At 52.4% G+C, this 21,446-nt stretch overlaps 1 protein-coding gene across 11 annotated transcripts in view; it reads left to right on the plus strand.

The window, feature by feature from the left end:
- Nucleotides 1–21,446, plus strand: part of Cyria (CYFIP related Rac1 interactor A) — a 126,702-nt gene that overhangs the window by 38,014 nt on the left and 67,242 nt on the right. For 6 of the 11 annotated variants that reach the window (XR_015446748.1, XM_004869930.4, XM_087199668.1 and 3 more), the window contains exon 2: nucleotides 3,312–3,408. The exons of 1 other annotated variant lie outside the window; for it this stretch is intronic. The gene's annotated coding sequence lies outside the window, so the exon portion shown is untranslated. Of the gene's footprint in view, nucleotides 1–3,311; nucleotides 3,409–9,945; nucleotides 9,990–11,874; nucleotides 11,912–21,446 lie in introns of all 11 variants that reach the window. 4 more of the 11 variants (XM_087199669.1, XM_087199667.1, XM_021248361.2 and 1 more) reach the window with 2 other exon arrangements.

A 21,446-nucleotide genomic window follows, 5' to 3' on the forward strand; every position in this document is an offset into this window, starting at 1 on the left:
GTTACGCACTGGAGGGAACATAAAAACATTTTCTGCAACAAGGTATGAGACTCAGTGTTAGGCACCGAAAATCCTTCTTCCAGCTGAAAGTTGGGAAGCTCGCCCAGCGGGGGTGGCCCAACTGCCCTGGGCCATGGGCCCTTATCACAAAGCAAAGGGGACAGGCACTTGCTCAGGTGGCTTCCCGCCCTGGCATTCAGGGCGACTAATTTATAGTTGAGCACATTGCCATTCATAGCCCAGAGAGGAAGGGGAAAATTATCCTCATTACTCTGCTGCAGTTCTAGTGCCAGCGAAGCTACTGAGTTCTGCCACATCTAGAATTAGCTCGGAGCCCTTGAGCTTTTAATTGAAGGGCTTTGTGAGTCAGAGGGTTTGTGGCGGTGTCAGATCTTCAGATCTTCAGGGAGACACAAAGGGCGATCCCGGTTTGGCCATCTCTCCCAGTGGGGCTTAGGTCTTCGCGGGGACTTTGGGAAAGGGGTTTGCCTTGGAGGAGGCTCAGCACGGCGAGTGCCCCGGTCACCCTCTTCTCCTGCGGCCTCCTTCAATTCTGCCAGCTCCCTGAGCTTGCTGGACTTTCTTGTCTAACCTTCTTTCCACTTTGGGTGGTTTGTACTAAGTATGTGTTCAGTTCCCATTGGTACAGGAATAAAAGGATTGCCATTAAAAGGTGCTTTTGAATGTGTCAGAAGCAAGGCTGCTGGCTGTGTGTCTTTAACAAATGCATCCCCGAGAGAGAAGGGGGCGTGGGGAAACCTTGCCTTTCAAGGTTTTTCGGCTAGAAAGCGATGACCTACATAAAATCAAATACAATCGCTCTTCTCACCATTGCCCGGAGTCCTCAGGCTGGTGATTATTTGTTTAACCTGAGTCTGCAGGGCTGGAATTTCACACCTTTCCTTCCCGCCGCCTTCCAGAGGAGGCGAAGTTGCACTTGGCAGATTCCTCTGCCTGGTGTGGCAGACAGGGTGGGAACACGCTGGAGTGTTGGCGTGGTGCCCGCCTGCTCCGTTCTCCCCCATCCACTGCTGAGCACCACAGTGTGCCCAGTGCCACGCTAGGGCAAGAGCTCAAACACTCCCACCCATTGTAGCCTGTGTCACAATGTCCTGCCCCAAGGGGCCCCCAGAGTCCTGCCAACAGATGCCAGTTCCTTTTAGGGGGTGCTTTTGGAGACAGAGTCTTGCTATGCGATGCAAGGTAGCCTTGAACTCACTGTGTAGCCCGAGCTGGCCTCAAACTTGTAGCAAGCCTCCTGCTTCAGCCTCCTTTGTGCTGGAGTCACAGCTGTGCACCACTGCGCCTGGCTCCCAGTCCCTTCTGTTTTCTCGCCTGGATGAAAATGTGTTCAAGCAACTTAACTGAGCCCCTGTGCTTGAATATCTTTATACCAGGGTATCTCAGCCTTGGCACTACTGCCGTTTTGGGCAAAGTGACATGTGTGTGGGACTCTATACACTGTAGGATACTTAGCAGCATCTGGGCTGGCTTTCTCCCGTGATGACCCAGGATGTCTGCAGACACCGACCCATGTCTCATCAGCTTGGCATTTACCAAAATGCCCTCTGTCTCCCTTCTGTCTGCCTTTTTTTCCTGTCCAGAGGGAGACCCAGGGTCACAAGGTAACTTAGCCAATTCGAATACCAAGGTGGGGACAGCACTGCAGCCACACTATAGGCCTGTGCTCTCTCAGACCATTCCGTGGTGTGCTGGCAAATGTTTAATAATGGATTTTCTGGTATGAACAAAAACAGGACAGGACGTGCACCCCTTTCTGTGGTCATGACTGGTGTCAGCCCCCTCAAGGGACCTCAAGAGATTCAGGCGTGTGGTTCTGGTGAGCTGTGTTCCCGTTGCTGTTGCTGACACCGTTAGCTTGTGTCTTCCAGACCTTGGGCTCCACCCAAACCCAAAGCAAAACACTTTCTGCCAAGATGTGATGCTGGACAGACATCAGCCTGGCGAGGGTTTTGATCCCCTCTTAAGGCTGCATACAGAGAAGTGAACGTGGCATTGTCTGTCGTGTCTGTTAAGTGACAATCTCTTTCCACCTGAGGAGTTGCAGAAGTGGTGGGACAGGTCTGGTCTTGGAGCAGAACCCTTAAGACATCAGTGTAGTGTAGGATCTCGCAGGCAGACGGAGCTCCGGGGTGGGGACGGGGCGCTATTGCTCGGTACCTGATGCAGCAAGTATGAGCCACGTGGGACAGCCAGTTGGCTGTTAGACCCACGACGTGGGACCTGGGAAAAGGGTCAGAGGTGGAGTGCAAGTCCAGGTAGGAACTGTGACCTCTGTGGGCCTTGCTTCTTCCTGCATCTCTGGAAAGAGCTAACCACCCACCTCCAGGGTGGAGAAAAAGAGCGAAGGAGCTATCTTATACCTGAGCCTCAGTTGCCTGCTTCGCCACTGTGGCTGGCTGGGCTGGCTGCTTGGGTGATGAAGTGAGTCATGACCCCAGCACTTGGTTGTTCTCAGTTTTGTCACCATGGTGGTGGCTCAGGCTCCTGGTCACCTCCTGGGAGGGCCTGGGACTGGGCAAGCCCCAGGAGCTGTTTATGCAGAAGAGTCACCGCCTCGGGTGGCTTCATTATGCAACCTTGGAGAGCAGCTTGGCATGACTGCAACACGAGGAGCCCTGGGGCAGCTGGGAAGGCCGGGAGAATGTGGATTTTCTCCCGAGGGCAGTGGGCGGTCCTGAAGAGCTCTACCCAGGGAGAAGATACCAAGCGTGGGAAAGTCCACAGGCCAGGCAGGAGGAAGTAAGTCCAGAGGTTGCTGTGACAGTCCAAGGCCACCTCCTGGCCCCAGATGCCACGTGGCGTGGGCACCAAGTGCTGTGTGAATTCAGAAGGGAGAGATTAACGTGTACCTCCATGTCCAGAGGTATCGGAGGAGGCTTCATGGAGGACGTGACCATCGCTAGCCTGGCAGGATGGTAGGGAGGGTGGAGGTCGAAGTTGCAGCACAGGGTGACAGTACGAGAAGCCACAGTGAGCCACCTTTGGGTGCAGGGTGAGGGTTCCTATGGAAGCTGGGTCTCAGTACAGACTCGTTGGCAGAGGCACTGCAGAGCCTGCTCAGAAACGTGGGTTTTGCTGGAAGGCCATGCTCTCACAGAGTGCATATTCCTGACATCAGCCTCAGGGTTCTGACTCATACGTATCCCTTCTTCTGACCACCAGTCCACTTCCTTTATCCCAGTGGGTGTCTGGGGCTCTGCCACAGCCCTGTGCCTCCGGCGGTCAGGCGTCCTTGTGTCTTCCGAGGAGCCTGAGTGCTAATCATGTGACTCTGACTTGCCTTGCAGCAGGGAGCCGAGGAGGAGCGCAGCCAAGTGCATTTGTCTAGGAAGCCTGCGAGACTTCTCTCAGCATTAGAGATAAGCCAGCGCCCAGCTGTCACAGGTAAGCTGCTGTGTCTGACTCTGCCCCTCTCACCTAGAGTGACAGGCAGGCTCTGTTTCTCCTATGCCTAATTTGTGGGTGGCTGAAGCTCACAGGAGGCATTGCAGACTCAGGAGTGCAAAACAGTGGGCATGGTGGCCCACGCCTGTCATCCCAGCACTGGGGAGGCTAAGGCAGGAGGATCATCAGGGCCAGCCTGAACCACATAGAGAGACCCTGTCTCAAAAAAGCAATACAAACTGAAAAGGAAGTGCAAAGCAGCTCTGCTGGCTGAGAGGCAGGAGCCGGGCAGGAGAGAACTGGAAACCAGCTTTGTGGACTTTCTCCTGTGGGGTTTGGGCTGGGTAGCCTTAGGAGGGCTCCATCTCATGGTGTTTTTAGCGGAGGTCACCTTCATAAGAAGATGCCTTGCTCTGAGGAGGAGCTGGCAAAATGTTTTCCCACTGTGTAGGTCATCTCTTCACTCTGTTGGTAGTTTCCTTGGGTGTGCAGAAACTTTAATTTGGGAGAGTCCCTCGTGTTGATTCTTGGTGTTATTTCTTGTACAGCTGGGGTTCTGTTCAGTAAGTCCTTGCCTATGGCTGTGGGAAGGGTTTTACCTGTTATACCTTCCAGCAGACTCAGTTTCTGTTTTTATATCTAGCTCTTAGAGCTGAGTGAAATAAATCAGACACAGAAGGTTAAACAGTGCAAGGTTGCTCATCTATGAGAAACCCCAAGTATAAGTGGGGTGTGGTATAGATGGTGCCTAGGGGGGCCCCAACAGTCCTGGGCCCAGGTAGCAGCGCCATTTAGGTGGTGTTTGCCATGACGTCCACGTGGCTTTGGCGAGCATGAGAGCTGCAGGTGTCTGTGGCGCACGCTGACCACACAGAGCTGTTGGAAACCCAGGCCACAAATACCTCTACTGCGTGGGCTCTTGGGAGTCCTGGGCACTCCGAGCATCACCGCCTCCAGCATCTGTGACATCACATCTGGCAGCCCAAGGGAGCTCTGCCTTGCTAATGTAGAGTAGGCCTAGCTGCTGAAGTTCAAATCGACGCGAGCACTGCTCTTGTCATGGTACCAAGAAGGATCACAACATACGGTGAATGTTTAAATTAAAAACCTTTATTATTCCAAAAGACACATCACCATGAATGCCCCCAGAATTCTCTGCCTCTCTTCACACACTCATCCCATTGTCCTTGTCACTTTCTGCAGCAGCTCTGGAGTCCTCTTTCCTGAGGACTTCTTAGCTGAGCTGTCCTGGCTGCCTCGATGTCCTGAATGGATTCAAAGTGTTTCCATTTCATGGTCATTGTGACTTTAAGGAAGAGCTGGAAGGTGCATGGTGCAAGATCTGGAGACTAAGGTGGATGAGGACACAGCGTCATGTTTTCACAAGCCTTCTTTCTGCTGGATGGCGCTCTGCAACAGCATCCATTGTATTTTTCATCACACCTTGTAAAGACCCTCAGGAAAGAGGATTCTAGAGCTGCTGCAGAAAGTGGCAAGGATGAAGGGATAAGTGTGTTTGAAGCAATGTGTCTTCTACTGTAATACATTTTTTAAAAATTGAAATAGTCATATATTTTGTGGTCATACTTTACCACAAGGACCCTTATTAGCAATGTGCAGACAAGGCCACCGCTTCCATTTCCCTGGCTGAAGTGAAGTCCACGAGCACAGGCCCTTTCCATACCCCTGTCCTCCCACTGTGTTTGCAAAAGCATTCAACCCCCAGCTTCCTGCCCACTGCCCGAGGTCCTGCACAGCCTGACACCAGCCTTTCTCTACTCACTGTGCCTTCACCACCCCTGTCCTCCCCAGCCACCCTGAGCTGATCACTGCCCTCAGAGAAGCCAGATTTTACAAATTAAACATTCAGCACTTCTCATCTGGGCAGCCTAGTTAGCATCGTCTGTAAGACGAGTAAGGTGTGACTCCTCTTGCTATGGAATTTTTGTCCAGTGGTAAGCATAGAACAGGAACACAGATAGTTATGGTACCTTGGAAGAGAAAGCCCAGAGAGAATGGATGGTGTGTGTCTCCATGTGTCCTGCGTTTAGCTGAAGCTCCTTCTGAAGGGCAGAGTGTGGGGACTGATGAAGGCTGAGGTCAGGGTGGACCCAGGCTCCTCACCCTCCCGGGAAGCACCTGGCTACATCACTAACCAGGGCCATCAGTGTCCATCTCTGGGCTGCCCCTGGCTCCCTGTCTATAAGATGTGGGCAGACCGGGCACTGCTGTTGCCAGGACGGCTGATCTCAGGGCAGAGAGCGACACCCGTGAGGTACTCGGCTCCACGCGTGGCGCATCAGCAGTGCTCAGGGCAGAGCGTCAGCATTCTTCAGCCACATCCGAATCACCAGGATCCCCATCAGGGTGACCTGAGCCAGGGCCACTCACAGGTCTCCAGGACACACCCGTGCTGGCTCCCACCATGAGCTCCTAGCACGAACGTCTGGGAAAACTTCTAGTCCCTGATTTCCCAGTCATTTTCTTGGTGGCACTCCATAAGTCCTTTCCCTTTTCTCATTCTCAAGTATCATCTCAGTAACATCAGTGATGCACACCCATGTTTATAGCAGCACAACTCATAATAGCTAAACGTTGGAAGCAGCCTAGATCCATACCAACAGATGAATGGGTAAAGAAAACGTGGTACTTGCACACAATGGAGTACTACTGTGCCCTAAAGAAGGATAAACTTGAATCACTTGTAGGAAAATGCATGCATTGAGATCATGATGTTGAGTGAAATGAATCAGACACAGAAGGTTAAATAGTGCATGATTTCTCTTATATGAGAAATGCAAAATACAAATAATTTAAAGAGCAAAATAAAAGGGAAGCAATAGGAAGCAGGGAGGTAGACTGTGGAGATGGGCAGAGGATCTGGAAGTGGGAGAAGGGGAGCTCCAGAGGGGAGAGGAAGCGAAAATGGTGAAGACGGGATGTGTGCATGCCCCAGTTCCCCAAGATGACTAGTTACTGGGCATCGCAGACATATAAAGTCATGATAGTAATAACAGCAATAGCTGTAGTGGGTGTGTGGCAGCCCTGAGATTCTGTGCCTAACTCCTGGACTCAGAGCATGTGCCTGATCTAGAGAAACGTTTACTTGTTAACCCAGAGCTGTCATTTGCAAAAGCTTCTCTGCAAAAGACATCAAAAGCTCACTGTGTGGTCTCAGGTGGCCCTAGGACCCTGCCAGCTGGTGTCACCAAGAGCCCAGTGTGGAGTGGGGCCTGCTCACAACTCTCAGCTTTTCTTGTGCTTCGAGAACTCCTGGCCATCGGGCCTTGTGGTACCTGACAGCTAAGTGCCAAAGACAGTGCCTTCCGAGCATGGATGGGTGCCCATCGCTTTCTTGTTAGTATTTTACTTTACCTGCATTGACGTGCAAGTTGGACTGGAGACTGATTTCCCGGTTTAAAAAGAACAACAGATTCTTTCTTCTCTTGGCCTGTGATTCTTAAGAAGGTGGATACTTATGGAAGAAGTAAAAACAAAGCAGGCCTTAAGAGCTGCCTCCTTCCACCCAGGACTAGCAAGGCCACAGAGCCTGCAGGTGCACCCCTCCAGGCGGGGCTTGTGCCCACTGGCTGAGGACACGGGCACTTGTGCCCCTGCGGTGGATGGCCGCACACTCTCCAGTGCATCCAGGAAGCAGTAGCAGCTGCTGCCCTCTGCCTTGCCCTGCCCTGGAGGCTCATTCGGTGGCTGCAGGCCCCACCCAGTAGGACAGCCGCAGAGCTGTTGCTTTGGGGGACTAACTGACCAACAGAAGAGTGGGGGTCCAGTGTCTGCGCTCCTGGCCACAAGGATCTACAAGTCTTTCTAGATTTCTTGCTGACAGTACCCCCACCATGCTTCTCCAATCTCAACATGGCTGCCTTACAGTCAAGGCACAGCCTGTGAGGTCTAGAAGCTGCGGGAATTCAGAGGAGGAGGAGGAGTGGTACCAAGGAGTCCTGGTGTGGTGGGGAAGTAGAAAACATTCAGTGGGGTTGCAGCACAACTGGATGTAAGAGGACCCGGCCTCGTAGGGCTCTGTGTGCCTGGCTCAGTCCCGGTTTCTGCCACTTGTCCCAGCCCTGTTAAGGATACAGTCTCTTTTCCCTCTCACAAGTGTACCCTTTTGGATGATAAACCCTAAGGTCACCCAAATCCTGTGTGACTGCATTCACGGGAGTGTTTAGCAGCACTCAACATAGCTGAGAAAAGCGCAGAAGGGGCTCAGCTAAAAATGTGGCTGGGGTTGTTGACCACTCTGAGGTGCTATGGGTTAGTGCCAGGCTCAGGCAAGTCCCTTGCCTGGTTGGCAGCAGTGTGCCTTAGAGGTGAGATTCGGGGCCAAAATGTCATGTACAAGGTGGCACAGATCCTTTCCTGTAGCCTTTGACCTTTATGAAATTGTTCAGCTGGTCCTACCTTTTAATCATGTGGACCTTGCTGAGTTCAGGCAGATGGGAAGCTAACTTCCGGACATGTAGTAGGCTAGCAACAGCATCTGCATCCTTCCCACCATCAGTGTTCATTATTCCGGCACTGCTGCTTGTGAGCTTCAGTCTCACCACTGTCCCACCCTGTCCCCAAACCCAGGCTTCATGAGGCTGAAACAGGGCAGCCTCCCCAGGAGCCTGGCATTCCGGGAGGGTGTGCACTGTTAGCCCTGGCAGCCCAGCTGCTCTGTCCCCCTGGGGTGTGGGAACTGGGCTCCCAAGGCTTCGTCCTGATGTGAACCCTGGCCAGCCCCTCCCAGGAACCACCCCCCGCCATGCTTCCTCTTCCCATGACCCAGGCTGTGCAAAGCCAGGACCACACTGTCATTTGCTGGTGCTGCTGACAAGGGCCTTCTGGGACCCAAGGAGCACCAGGGACCACATTCCCTGTCCTGCCTGTGGAGCATCATCGCCCCATTCCCTGCCTCTTCCTCTTGAACCAAGCGTCCTCTGTTCCTGGAGCCTTGGCTTAATCCACATTTCTTCTGCTGTTTTACCTCTTACTGTAACTGCTTTGAGAGGGAGCATCGAGTACTGCTTAAGCCCACTCTGAGCCAGACTGCCTAAATTCACATCTCGACTGTGGCACTCATTCAATCCCAGCTGGGCAAACCTCTAACCCTGGCACTCTGGGAGGCTGAGGCAGGAGGATCACAAATTCTAACCCATCCTGCCAACTTAGTGAGGCCCTGGCTCAAAATGAAAATACAAAAATAAATGCCAGGGATGTATCTCAGTGTAAAGGCCCTGGGTTTAGTTCTCAGTATGCAGAAACAAACAAAACACTGAGTTCCTTGAACAAATGACTTAGCCTTTGTATGCCTCAGTTTCTCATGGGTAAAAGGGCAAGAGTCATCCACCAAGTGCAGAAGTGACTAGCTGGCTCCCCAACATGCCATAGGCACCTGGTACTCGTCAGTTTTGTTAGCTCAAAGCCTGTGCCATCACCCTTTCTGTGTGGATCCAGGTTCAGGGCCCTGGGGACTTCAGACAAGCTGGTTCCCACACTGGGCCCGAGACCCTTTCTCTGCTAGCCTGGATGGTGGGAATGTGGCCTTCCAGGGCCTTTCCTGCCGGCCTCTCTTGTCTGTCTCACCTTCTCTCCCATCTGTGCCTACCCTGGCACTTGCCACCTCCCGCTTCCAATTCCTCTCCACACAGGAGCTACGCAGCTGTCACAAGCTGTCCCTCCGCACCTCCACGGGAGAGGGACAGGGCCTCGAGGCAGCGAGAGGCTCCCTGGACCAGAAGTCATTAGGAGAAGCCTGTTCGAGCCTTGCTCTGTGACGCGGGCCCTGGATAAGTCGCTCCATGTGTCTGAAACCAACCTCCTGTTTTAAAAACAGAGCCCTTACCCCTTGGCTCTGGGCCTACCTCAATCTGAGCGAAGAAGAGACGTTGGCAAGCACTTTGCGGGCCATTAGAGCCTGCAAAAGTGCGCTTTGTCCTTGTCCCCGGTGGTGCTCTGGTCCAGGCGCGGAGGAGAGGGACAGGGACACAGCGTTGGTACCCATGGGGACAGAAGCGGCATCGCGCTGGCAGGCTGTGCCGTGGCGGGACCGAGACCCGAGCTTGACATCTCTCTGCCTACCTCGCCTCTGTTCTTCCTCGTGGACATTTGCCCCGGGGGCAGCCAACACAGTGACCCACCAAGGGTGCCCCGAGAGAACTCCAGCGCCTCTCAGAGGCACCCCGACCCGTGTTCTGGTTTGTCGGGATGGTGGAGGAGTAGTTACAGAATCTGGGCAGGTCCCCCGAGGCTGCTGGCTTCGGGGCCTTGACACTGTCTACGAGTGAAGGTCACCCACCGGTAGGGGACAGCGGGGCTCTCCCCGGCTTTGAAGCTCACACGTTTCCTGATCCCTTTTCCGGGTTGAGCCTGCCCTGTTCATTAATGTTGCAGAAGCATGGCCGGTGTGGAGGCTGCAGGAGCTGTGAGACTCAAGGGCCTGTCTGACGGGGCTCTGCCCACCTGTCCCTCCTGGTGCCAGCTGTAAAGTAGTGTTCTGAGCTGGTCATTGTGGGTTATCTGTTTATGTGGTTCCAGGTACCAGTGCCTGCCATCTGCCGTGACCTGCATCTGCTGTTAAGGTAAGGGGGGCAGCATGGCAGCGTCTACGGCTATGCACGGAGCAGACTCAGCACCCAGCTGCTGGTGCTACAGGTTGAACTCAGCTCCTTTGCACGGAGCTCCACCCCCAGCCCGTTTTTATCTTATATTTTGAGACAGGGTCTCACTAAGTCACTCAGTTGCCCAGGACGGGCTCAAACATGGCAATCCTTCAAAAGCAAGTTCTAATTCTGAAGATGTCTGAGAGAGAAAGTGGTGAAGTTGGAGTCGCTCTCTCTGATACCTGATCACATTGAGCACCGTGCCTGGTTTCAGATGCTTGGGGACCCACCTGGCTTCACCCCTAAACCTTTCTCTGGACATTCTCCGCCCTCAGTGTCCACACCCGCCTGCACTCGTGGGACCCAGCCCTGTGTCAGGCAGTGCACTGTGCTGGGAGATGAAATTATGGACACCACCCCAGTTCTACAGGACTCTCCCCACTTCTGTCCCAACTCAGCTCCATAATTCTGCTCAGAAATCACTTTCTCACCAGGCCAAGGACGTTTCAAAGTGGATATGTTTTCTCTTTCATTTCCTTCCCCCTGCACCCCCCTGCACTTCCTGTTTTTTCTTCCTCTTTCTCCACCCCCACCCATCTCTCCTGCTGCGTCCCTGCTGCCTGAGACTGGAACAAAGCCCAGAGGGTTGATAATCATGATTTCCTGCAGTGCCCAGTCCAGCCCAGCCTCTGGGGCACACGAACCCCTCTGGGAGCCTGGCCGGAAGCTGAGGTCTTCAGAACTCCCTGTCTAAAACGGAATTTAGTAGGACAGTGACAGCTTCCAAAAAGCTTTCTCATGCATTTTGTGCTAAAATGCTGGAACAAACAGACCGCTCCTGTTGGTTCAGCCTGATAAAAATAGTTCAGTTTAGATGGACAAAAAGATTTAGGAGTTAGGTGGCTTTTATTTTTTTATTTTTTTCCTGGCTCTGTACTGTATTCTCTTTATGATTCTGGCCATTCCAATCTCGGTGTCCCAGTTGTTTGGAATACTGGAGTTAATAGAACCTCACAAGAATCTTATGGGGACAAATTACAAAAATAAAAAATGCATGAGATATGCTTGGTAGATACAACTTGCCTGATAATACTAAGCTGCTTCCCCGCCCCACCCCGCCCTGCTATGCTTTGGTTTTCTGCATAGAGGAGCAACTGTTTAAATACAAGACTTTCAGAAAAATCCCATAAGAAGTGATACTACTCATTGGAGAACAGTTCATATCTGTTAGTTTTTCTGAAAGAGAAGGAGAGGGAGAGAGAGAGAGAGAGAGAGAGAGAGAGAGACAAAGACAGAGAGAGAGACAGAGAGACTAGCTGTCACTAAGAACAGAGCATAGGCGCACCTTGTCCACAGGTCGAGGAGTTTCCAAACAGTCTTTTTCTGGTTTTCTAATGAGAAACAGTGAACACTACCCCAGCCTGTTTTACCAATTTTGTTTCCTGTGGTAAAACTACAAAAACAGCAATCTAGAAAATGTGCCACCTCCTCTTTTGGAAAATCTGGTTTTTTGTTGTTTTCTCCGTTTAAGAGACATCCCACTCAGGGGCAGGGACCACTTGTGTGAGCAGCCTGCTTGACCATTTGGCTGCTTTTTAAAAAATCCCAAAGGCTAGAGAGTCAGAGGTTCCGATCCTGATTCTATTCCCAAACTGCTAGTTCTTCAATGAGGTTCTTTTCTTCTCTGAGCCTCAGTTTCCCCAACTACAAAATGAATTAATGAGACAAGATTATCTCCTAGATGTCTTCCAGCCCTGGTGACCCTGGGTCCTGTGGCTCTCTCTGCCACCCTAAAGAATGTATTGTGAGTAGAGGAGGATGAGAAATTGCTCCCATAACAACATGACTTGTTTTTCCCTTCCAGTTCCTTAAGGACAGAGAATCACAAGAGATATTTCCAGGTAAATAACAGCTGACACTGGTTACGGTACGGCAATAACCAGCATTTCAGTATAGAGAATGGATAATATGCATGTTTACAGATACTCAAAAGTACGAAAGGTGGTGATTTCACCAGATTTGGCTGCTTTGATTAGAAGCCATGGTTCACAGCACCCCATACTTCTCAAGAAAAACAAACGAGGGCCAGAGGTTTATCTCAGTGGTTCTGCCACCTGCCTTGCAAGCACAAGGTCCCGAGTTTGATCCCTGGTATCAAAAAAAAAGAAAAAAAGAAAAACAAACGCAAAGGACATAAGTCATAATTGTTTAGCATTTTCAGGAAGCTGTAATCCTGAGGCAGTCCGAGACCTCTGGGTTCTTTGGCTGCATTATCAGTGGGATCTGTGCTATTTTGAGTCTTTGGGGTTTAGGGGAGGAAGAGTCACTTAGAACGGCATGCAAGGGAAGAGCGGGTTACAGCCATATCTTTAGTCCTTGTCCTTTCCTCTCATTGTCAATTTGTCTCATTTTGAGTGCAATCAAACTTCTTTTCCTTCATTTTGACCAAGTTTTGAGAAGCAGAAGGAAGTCCTTTGGTAGCCAGCCTCAGATGGGACTTAGGTTGGAGACCTGATTTGCATCCTATTTTTAGAGATAAATTCAGCTCATGAAGTTATCATCCAAGAGCATTTGTGATAGACAAATGGCAGCTGACCACTCCCTTGCTGACCACCCACTTTCCCACTCAGCTCCCCCCAGCCAGTTATAAACACTTTTCTTCTTATGAGCAAGGACATGGCCACGTCTACTTGAACTTCTGCCTTGGAGTTGTACCTGATGGGGATGATGCCCCTCAGCTGCCTAAAGAGATGTGGAGGGTAAAAAAAAAAAAAGAGAGAGCGAGAGACATGGAAGGTTCACATTAACATGTCTGCCTAGGAAGCCCCAGGTACCAACGGAGACCAGATATCACGGAGCCAGAAGGACGCCCCAGGGGGTCTTACACCTTTCCTCTTTCTCTGGTTTGTTCTGCTGCTGTTCTGTGTCCTGATCTTGAGTGACTTGATCTTGAGTTTCCCTGAAAATGGAAACCTGAGCATTTCGTGAAGCTAAGCTGAGCGCAGTAAGACCAGGTGACTTTCAGTGCCTTCCCTGGGGCTGAGCTCCCCGGCCCAGTCGTTAGCCCTAGACTTCACTCCTCCTCTCCCACCAGATCCCCATCCTTTGCTGAACAGCTGGACCTCTGCACCCTTCCTTTCTTCCTTTTGTGATTTCTTTCTCTAGAGTGGTCCCTGGGCTATGCCATCTTTCAGAATAAGGAAGTGAATGTTTAGAAATGGCTTTTTAGAATAAGAATCCACTGCAGCTGTGCTATTTAGTGCCTCAGCAATTTTGCTGAGATCAACTTGAACTCCAGAGGCTCAGTTTCCCCACCAGAAAGATGGGAAATCCATTCCGTGCTGGTGCTGATGGTGAGATTTAAAGGACAGGCTGCGTCCTCGTAGTTCCTGGCTTCTAGTAGACCATAGCCAGTGTCAGTGCCTCTCCCCATCTGGCTTTTGCAGTGCCACTTAACTACAGCTGTGGCCCCTCCCTGATTCCATCTGAGCCTTGTGCCTGGCATCCAGGGGCAGGTCCCAGGCAGCTGAAGGAGACTCGATTACTGGGCTCTGAATTAAGGGTGCTCTGCCTCGGCAGCTTCCCTGCCTGGTCCGGGGACCCTCACAGCTAGGCCAGTTTGCTGGGCTGCTCTGTCATGGGCAGCTTCATGCTCTCTAGTCTCCTGCCCCGTGACACCATCCTGTGCCCCCTAGGTGTGGTCTGAAAGCTGGCTCCTTCCCATCATCTGCTTCACTTTTGATAGGTGTCCTGGTCCAGGACCTTGCAAGACAGCTCCGTTTCAAGCATGTTCTCACCTGGGGCTTCCTGCCTGTTAGCTGCTACAGGGCCTTTGTGTGCCTGTCTTCCACTCATTCAGCAAACGTGTGGAGCATGTGTTACATGGCGTGTGGCAGGTGCTACTGGCTCCCGGGGGCACAGAACAGGAGAAAACAGTTCTCTTCCTTGCATGTCGGGTCAGGGGCCATGCTCAGGTGATACAGGCATTTGTTATAGCAGGCAGCGCTGAGTGCTGTGGGGGAGAATACAGCAGGTATTCTCAGGTAGGTTCACAGTGCCAAGCCAGAGAGCTATGGAGTGGGGGTGGGGCACGGCTGTGGCATTCGGGGACCCAGCAAGGCCTCCCAGTAGGGTGTCATTTGAGCAGGGGCTGAAGAAGGTGAAGGAGAGAGGATGGAAGGTTTTGCCAGAACAGAGGCTCTGGGGGCACAGCACTTGGCCTTTGGAACTGAACATAGCTAGGGCCTTGGAGCAGAAGAAGCCAGGAGCAGGAGAAGGAGCTGAGGGCACATGGCTCGGGGCCTTGAAGGCCACTTTGGTGAGAACTTGGTTTATGTCCTTCGGAGAATATGGCTTCTACAGAGATTCTCCTACCCTGTGCCTCTCAAAGGCCCCAATCCTAAGGCAACCCCAGTAGAAATGAGGATGGGTGTTCCTACCCTACCAAGCGTCACTCCTTCAGAAGCCTCTAGAGGGAAGCGAGGCTGGTCCCATGCTTAGGACCCGGGCTGCTGCCTGTTCCAGGCTCCTTGGAGAAGATCATCGATAAATCAGACTGAAGTAAATAACCAGCCTAATTTGCTCATCACTGAACCAGTGTGCTAGAGTAGAGATTGTGCACCGGAACCTCCCTCAAGTAATGGCCACCAGTTCTTGTGGAACCCACTTACTGGATGGACTGTTTCTGAGCCTTGCCTCGGGCCATTTCTTTCAGCAAGCATCTGGGTAACTCTGACTTCTCAGTGCCTGCACTGATTCCTGGGATACCCAACAGCTAGCCTTGGCATTGCCCTTGGCAGCAACATACCCTTCCGGGGCTGTGGTAAGAGAGGGTCCCAGGCCAGGCTGAGACCTGGCCCGGGAAGTTGCTGGGGCCTTGTGTCTCCTCTCCACCCTAGAGATGAGGGCTAGGAATCCTCAGGGAAGGGCGCTGGGAGTCTCCAAGCTGAGAAGCAGGACAAGGAGCCGCTTCTCCCAGAAGCCAGATGCACTGTCTGGCTCGCAGTGGCTGTGGACAGGAGGGCATGGCTGAGCTGAGAGGCCAGGGGCTCCGGGAGGAGGCCAGAGGGTTGTGTGCTCTCCGGACAGCACAGGGATGTTGACAGTTTCTGTTTGTCTGTTTTCAGTACTAGGGATTGAACCCAGGGCCTTTGCGCTGAGCTATGTCCCCAGTCTCTCTCCTCCTCCTCCTCCTCCTGCTTCTTGAAAAAGGATCTTGCTAAGTCACTAAGTTGCCCAAGCTGGGCTTGAACCTATGATCCTTCAGCCGCAGCCTCCCAGAGTGCTGGGATGACAGGCCTGTGCCACCAGCCCAGCTCTGCTAACAGTTTTTAAGCAAAAATAGATGTCCTAATGAGATTGAAGCTTTACAAGACAAGGCCTGGATTTCATTTGACTCTCAGTTCCGTTCAATGCCTGTCTCGCCCCTCCTCTGGATGCTCTGATAAGATCGCACGAATTGACTCCACATCGTGGTGGTCGACTGCGGGTGAATCCACGGCCCTGTGCCCCCTAGAGTGTCCCAGGGAGTGGGAAACGGTGACGCGATTCTGTGTCCTGTCTTGGCACATGGATCGCTGGGAGTGCTGGGGACACGAGCCTGGTTTCTGTGAGGACTGAATGGCTGACAAGAGCTTCTTCTAAGTGGTGGCAGGGGTGGAGTCTTGGTCCCTAATGCTTCCTTCCAGTCCTGCCAGCCCGGACGGAAGGGCTCCCTTCTCCCTCCATTGAATACTAACAGGGCTTTTTTCTTGAGGAAGCAGGCACTCATTTCACAGATAATTTCTAAACAGCTACCATGCGCCAGATATGGGCTGAGCCGGCGAACATGAGGACAATTCAGGCCCAGTCGGGCTACCGAGGCACCCATAATTATGTGACAGAGTCACAACAGCCCACAGTGGGAGATGCAGAGAGTGGACAGACTGATGTGTGCACATAGGAGAGTGGGTTCCAAGAGGGGTCATATGAGTGGCACATTGAAGGATGAGTAGGAGTTGGGATCTGGAAGAGACATACTCTTGCTTCAGATCCATACTCTATAAATAAAGGCTAGCCCTCAGTTCCCTGTGATGGTGGTAGGAAGGAAATAGCCAGAGAGCTTGACATAAACATGTAATACCTCAACTCTGCTTGTTAAAAATCTATCAGTAACCGCCTCCTTACCCTCCCACCTTGTTTCCAGCAGCAACTGAAAAGAGGCAAATTGACTAATTTGAATTGCTATCTTCTTTGACCCCATAACGGTGTTAGCAGAATAAAATAAAGGGGCCAAGAAAAACTGAAAGAAGGGGAGGAAGCATCTCCAGCTTCCAGAAATGCTGGTTACTAGCATAGCTTTGAACTAAGTGACTCCCTGTGGGGGAAAAGCAGCTTCAAACACAGCTGGGTCTGCTGTTTTCTCTGTGCAGCATGCATCTGTCTTCTGTCTTCCTCAGGGGACACACACGTGCACGGGTGCACAGATGTATATGTGTATGTATGTGTGTATACACAGAGACACATGCACATATCTGAGTGTGTGTTTTATATCAAATTCTGGAACCTAGCACACAGCAGTCAGCTTCTGTTTCCCTTGCTGGCTGCAAGATGAATTGATGATGGAACCATCCATTCAGATGTGTGGAGCCTGTGTGCATCAAGGAATTGACACTCACAAGGCCCCCAGGAGGGAGCACTGGGGCACAGGTGGAAGATGAACCAGAGTCAGAGGGATGAAGAAGTGGTTTGCCCAAGGCTCACAGTTATTAGGAGGTATCTTAGTTACTTTCTTCATCTCTAGGACAAATACCCAACACCCACAAGTTAAAGGAGGAGAGGCTTACTTTGGCTCACCGTTCATAGAGGGTTCAGTCCATGGTTGGTTTCACCAAGGCCAGGAGGACAGCTGCTCACAGCATGGTGGACAGGAATCAGAGAGGAACTGACGAGATGAACCCTTTCCAGGCCACGCCCCCAGGCCCGCCCCTTCCACCAGGCCCCGCCTCCTAACAGCAAGGTAGCTTTAAGCCCTCATCATTCAACCACCGACGTTCCAAAGGTCCTGCCTATGATTGCATGAGGTTTTAGGAGATGTAAACCCTAACAGAAAGTTGTGTATCAGGAGGTCAGTATCACTCTGTCTATGCATAGGGAGGTTAGGGTAGATGGAGGAGAAGATCTTGCAACTAAGAACTGCCCTTGGACAAGCTGCTCACCCAGAGCTCCCAAGTGCAGAGCTGGGCGAAGAACAAGGGACACTCTCTGCACTTAGAGGCAGGGAGGCTGAGTCTGCAGTGCCTCTGTCTGCACCATCATGCCCTGCAAGTGCTTGCAAACCTGCTCCCAGGGAAGTGGCTTCTCCTTCCTGACACTGCTCAGCTCTCGCTCCTTCAGAGTCACATTGTCTCAGCCTGACCCTGCCTCAGCTCCAGATCATCAGGGTGAGGGGCTGATGGCGGGTGCCTGCTGCCTGGGCAGAGTTTCTTGGGGAACTGGGCAGCCCAGGAAGTGCCATCCTCTTGCATCCCATCTGGTCTCTTGCTCTTGGGAGCCTGTTTTCCCCCGTGCTGGGCAAAGGAAAGACACATGTCCTGGGCTTCTTTTCTTCTCCCTTTGTGCTAAGTCTCCCACCAGAACCTTCTCAGAACCTTCCTGTACCCAGGAGGAGCCAGCATCTCCCTTCACATACAGTGCAGCCTAAAAGGTTTGAGAAGAAACCAGGTGCTAAGTAGAGGGTGTGACAGAGAAAGCACAGCTCTGCTGTCCCCACCCGCATGCTCTGTTGCCTGCTCTGCCCTGGCACTGTCCTTCAGACCCCAGGAGCCCAGCCCAGATGCCACCTGCCCGGGGAAGCGTGTCCTGCTGGCGCTAAGGGAAAGAGCTGCTTTCTCTCCAGAATCCCAGGGCTCTGCCTGTCTGCGGCAGTTCTTGGTATGAGAGGAGAAAGATAGAAGACAGGAAGGAAGGGATGGAGAGGAGGAAGGAAGGCGGAGGAAGGCAGAAGAGGAAGCGTGAGAACGACAGTCCGCCGGATGCCGAGTACTGGGCTCCGCAGTTCCTCCTCAGCGCCCTTCTCCCAGGCCTCGGTGTTCTCAGAGGCGTTGTCCGCCTTTGCTCTTGGCCTGGGTTGAAGCATCTCAGGTGTTCAGCTGAGCCTGCCTTTCTCCTGGCGACTGGAAGCTGCCCGCTGGCTGGCAGAGACAGAAGGTGGAAGGGTGGTCCCACTGGGACTGGGTGTGGACCGCAGGGGAGGTGTGCAGAGCTGTCACAGCCAGAAGTGACCAGGGTTTCCTCTAAGGATGGCTCAGCCCCGGGGACCCCACACAAGACCCCCTTTCCCGGCCTGGAGCCCTGACCATGCTGCTAGCTGAGGAATGAAGGGGAGCAGCAATCTGTCACCTGTCTGCAGTTCCCAGGGGCGGAAGGAGCTGGGGATTCGATGGTGTTAGCAGAAGCCCATGTGTCTGGTTCCTGGGCATCCTTGGGGACACCGACTGTGCAGCTCGATGGATTCGGTGAGAGTGACTGACCTGGTGGCCGTTACACAATCACGTGGGGCTACTCTTGGGCGCAGATTCTGGGTTTGCACTCTTCCACTTAGGCATGTTCTTGAGCCTATCGCTCTGACAGCTCCTCTTCTGTAGAATGAAAAAACCAACGGTCCCACCATGTTCATTACACAGTCAGCACCCGCAGGCGCCTAGCACGGTGCTGGAGTGGAGTGCGCACCTAATGTCGGCTGTTTCTGTTTTGACCTGAATCATCTGTTGAATTTTGGAAATAAACTTCCAGGGTTCATTGTGGTTCCATCACTGAATGCCTGTTCCTTCAACAGCCGCCTGGGCTCAGATGCGTTTACAAAGCTCAAGTCGGTAACAGGGACAGGCACAGACAGCAACACCAGCCTGTGCCACTAGAACGCCCGAAAAGGGGCTGGGGGAGTGGAAGTAGGGGCGTTGGCCTAGAGGGGTTGGGAGGACACTGGCGGAGTGGCTGAGGGCAGCTGGGAGCCTTTGGATTGTCAGTGGAGGCCATGATGGGGAGGAGCTGCTGGCTCTGGCTGCACCGTGAGCTCTCCCCAAAGCCCTCCCAGAGCAGGTGCCTGCAGGCCCGGCCGCCAGCCCTCTCCTGGGTGTTGGAGGAGGAAGGGAGCACAGGGTGTGTGCATCGATGTCCCCACGGCGAGGGGCTGCATGCTGCACCCAGGCTGGGTGAGCACAGAACTCTTCTATGCACACCCTGAGCCTGGCTGGCCTGGTCCCTCGAAGGGTCCGACAAAGACTTTCTTGTTCTCCCCTGACATCAGACCTTACCCTCAGGATTTCTCGGTCCTTCTGGGGCAAGATCTCACACAGCGATAATAGAGCTGCAGGAAGAGATGGCTCAAGCCAAGAGTGTCTCCGGTGTCGCCATGCCGACCACCAGCCAGTGGACAGGAGGAAGATGGCGCCACTGGGGGACCCCTGGACCAGCTCACCCCGGGGTGGGCAGCAGAGCTGAGCTGCTGCTGGCGGCTCAGAGAGACACTGCCTGCTCAGTGAGCAACACAATGTTAGACTCAGGCTCGATCCGTGACTGCAGACAATGGGTTGACTGTTTTCTGCCTTTTAAAAAAATGAAGCAAGTATTGGATTGAAATACCTGGTTTTTCTATTTATATGGAGGCTTCTGCCTTGGAGATTTCATAAATGTTACTGTTCAGAGGATCCGATGGATCATTTGGTCTTGCTCCTATCTGATCCTTTGTTCTATCGGGTAAACTGAGCCAGGGAGCACAGGAAGCAGTGTGGATAATGGGAAAGGTGCAGCTTTGTGTTCTTGTGGTCCTGAGCTCAAGGAGTGAGGTAAAGACAGTGCCAGGCCCGGGATATAGAGGGAATTGACGAATCCTCCTCCTGGCTACATTTTCATTCCCGCCAGTAGGATCACAGGAGCCCATTTATAAAACAAATGTACACAGCAGCAGTGCAGAGGGAGCTTCGGGGGCAGCGCAGGTCCAGGACAAAGGGGCTGTGACTCTGGCCCTTTCGGTCCAGGGGCAGTCGTTCTGAGACTTGCAGCCCCCGGGCACCCTGAACATGCAGAATGCCCTGGGAACTGCAACTCTGCAGCCTGCCCAGTGCCCACATGGCTGCTGCTGGCTCTGACCATACTGAGCACATCAAGAGCCTAGAAAGCTCACAGAAAAACCATTTTCTCTTTCATGACTAGAAATGAAGAAACGATGGGAAATTGATTGCTGCAGCAGCTCCGTGGGTAAGAGTGACTGTGTAGGGCCTTAGGGGTCTGTACTGGAGGCAGAGGTGTGGTCTTCAGGAGTCCCAGAACTCACCGTGCCTCAGTTTCTTTATCTGAAAAGTGGCTTCCAAAGGGACTTGGGCGTTAGGAAGAGCTGGGAAAGAGCTTGCACCGCTTTGGCTTTAGGGAAGAGACAGCTTTTGGAGGATGTGGCACCCTGCCCAGGCCGGGTGGCAGGCAACCACTTGCTCACACTCCCTCCTAGGGCCCAGTGAGCACCAGCTGACCTGGGGAGCTTGGAGGAGCAGGGCTCGCCGTGGGCTGAGTGCGGGGCAGTTCAGGAATAACAACTTGCTTCCTCACGTGGAGTGGGCAAGCAGCCCAGCAGCCCTTGGTCTGCCAGTGCAGCCGGAAAGCTCTGGCCACAGACATCTCCCCAGGAGCCCTGGCTACAGGGAAAGTTGAGGTCAGGACGGTCCAGGGCTGTGTCATCGACAGCGGGGCTTTGCCCAAACAGAAGTTCGCAGATAAACTTTGTGAGCTTGTTTGTTTGGTCTGACTGTGGCCTCGGTTTGTTAATGTAAGCAGGGATGTTCCAGGGACTTTGCCGCCTTCCCTGTGTATTACCCGTTTCCTGCCTTGTGGGTGGAAGCAGCTTGTACCTCTGTCCCTGTGTCTGCCACAAGTGCAGGGTTGGGGGTTCAGACCACAAATTGAGACTCTCCACTTCTACTAAATGGCATTTAGAGTATTTCCCCAGATCCAAAATAGAATGTTTAGTGGCAGTCTCACTCAAGTGAGTTGTAGAAACTCAGTTTGATAAATCTGAAATAAGAGTTTTCACTTTTTTTTCTCTGTGGTTGCAATGGGAGTCACGTTGGTTCAGCCTCCATACAGATGTTTTCCTCTTTGGAAAATGTGATTGAAGAATTTAGTCAAAAATGCCAGAGAGGGCAATTACTAAGTCAAATGGCTGAATCTGTTCATTTTGCCTTCCCAAATGCATCGGCACCATTTCTGGCAAATGGGTCAAGACTCATGTTTCTGAAATGACCTAGAAGCAGGAATTGAGCATCTTACTACACCTGTGAATTCCCATGCTTCTGACTTCCAGTGGAATATTGCTTAGAAGATATACAGGCTGTTGAAATGGTTTTTCCTTTTTGGCAAACTTCAGCTTTTGTGCTAAGAACCTACCTGACTAGGTCCAACATTTTT

The sequence above is a fragment of the Heterocephalus glaber genome, unplaced genomic scaffold (assembly GCF_053883595.1).
Source record: "Heterocephalus glaber isolate CG9 unplaced genomic scaffold, H.glaber_assembly_v1.0 deba00001724, whole genome shotgun sequence".
Classification (NCBI taxonomy): domain Eukaryota; kingdom Metazoa; phylum Chordata; class Mammalia; order Rodentia; family Bathyergidae; genus Heterocephalus; species Heterocephalus glaber.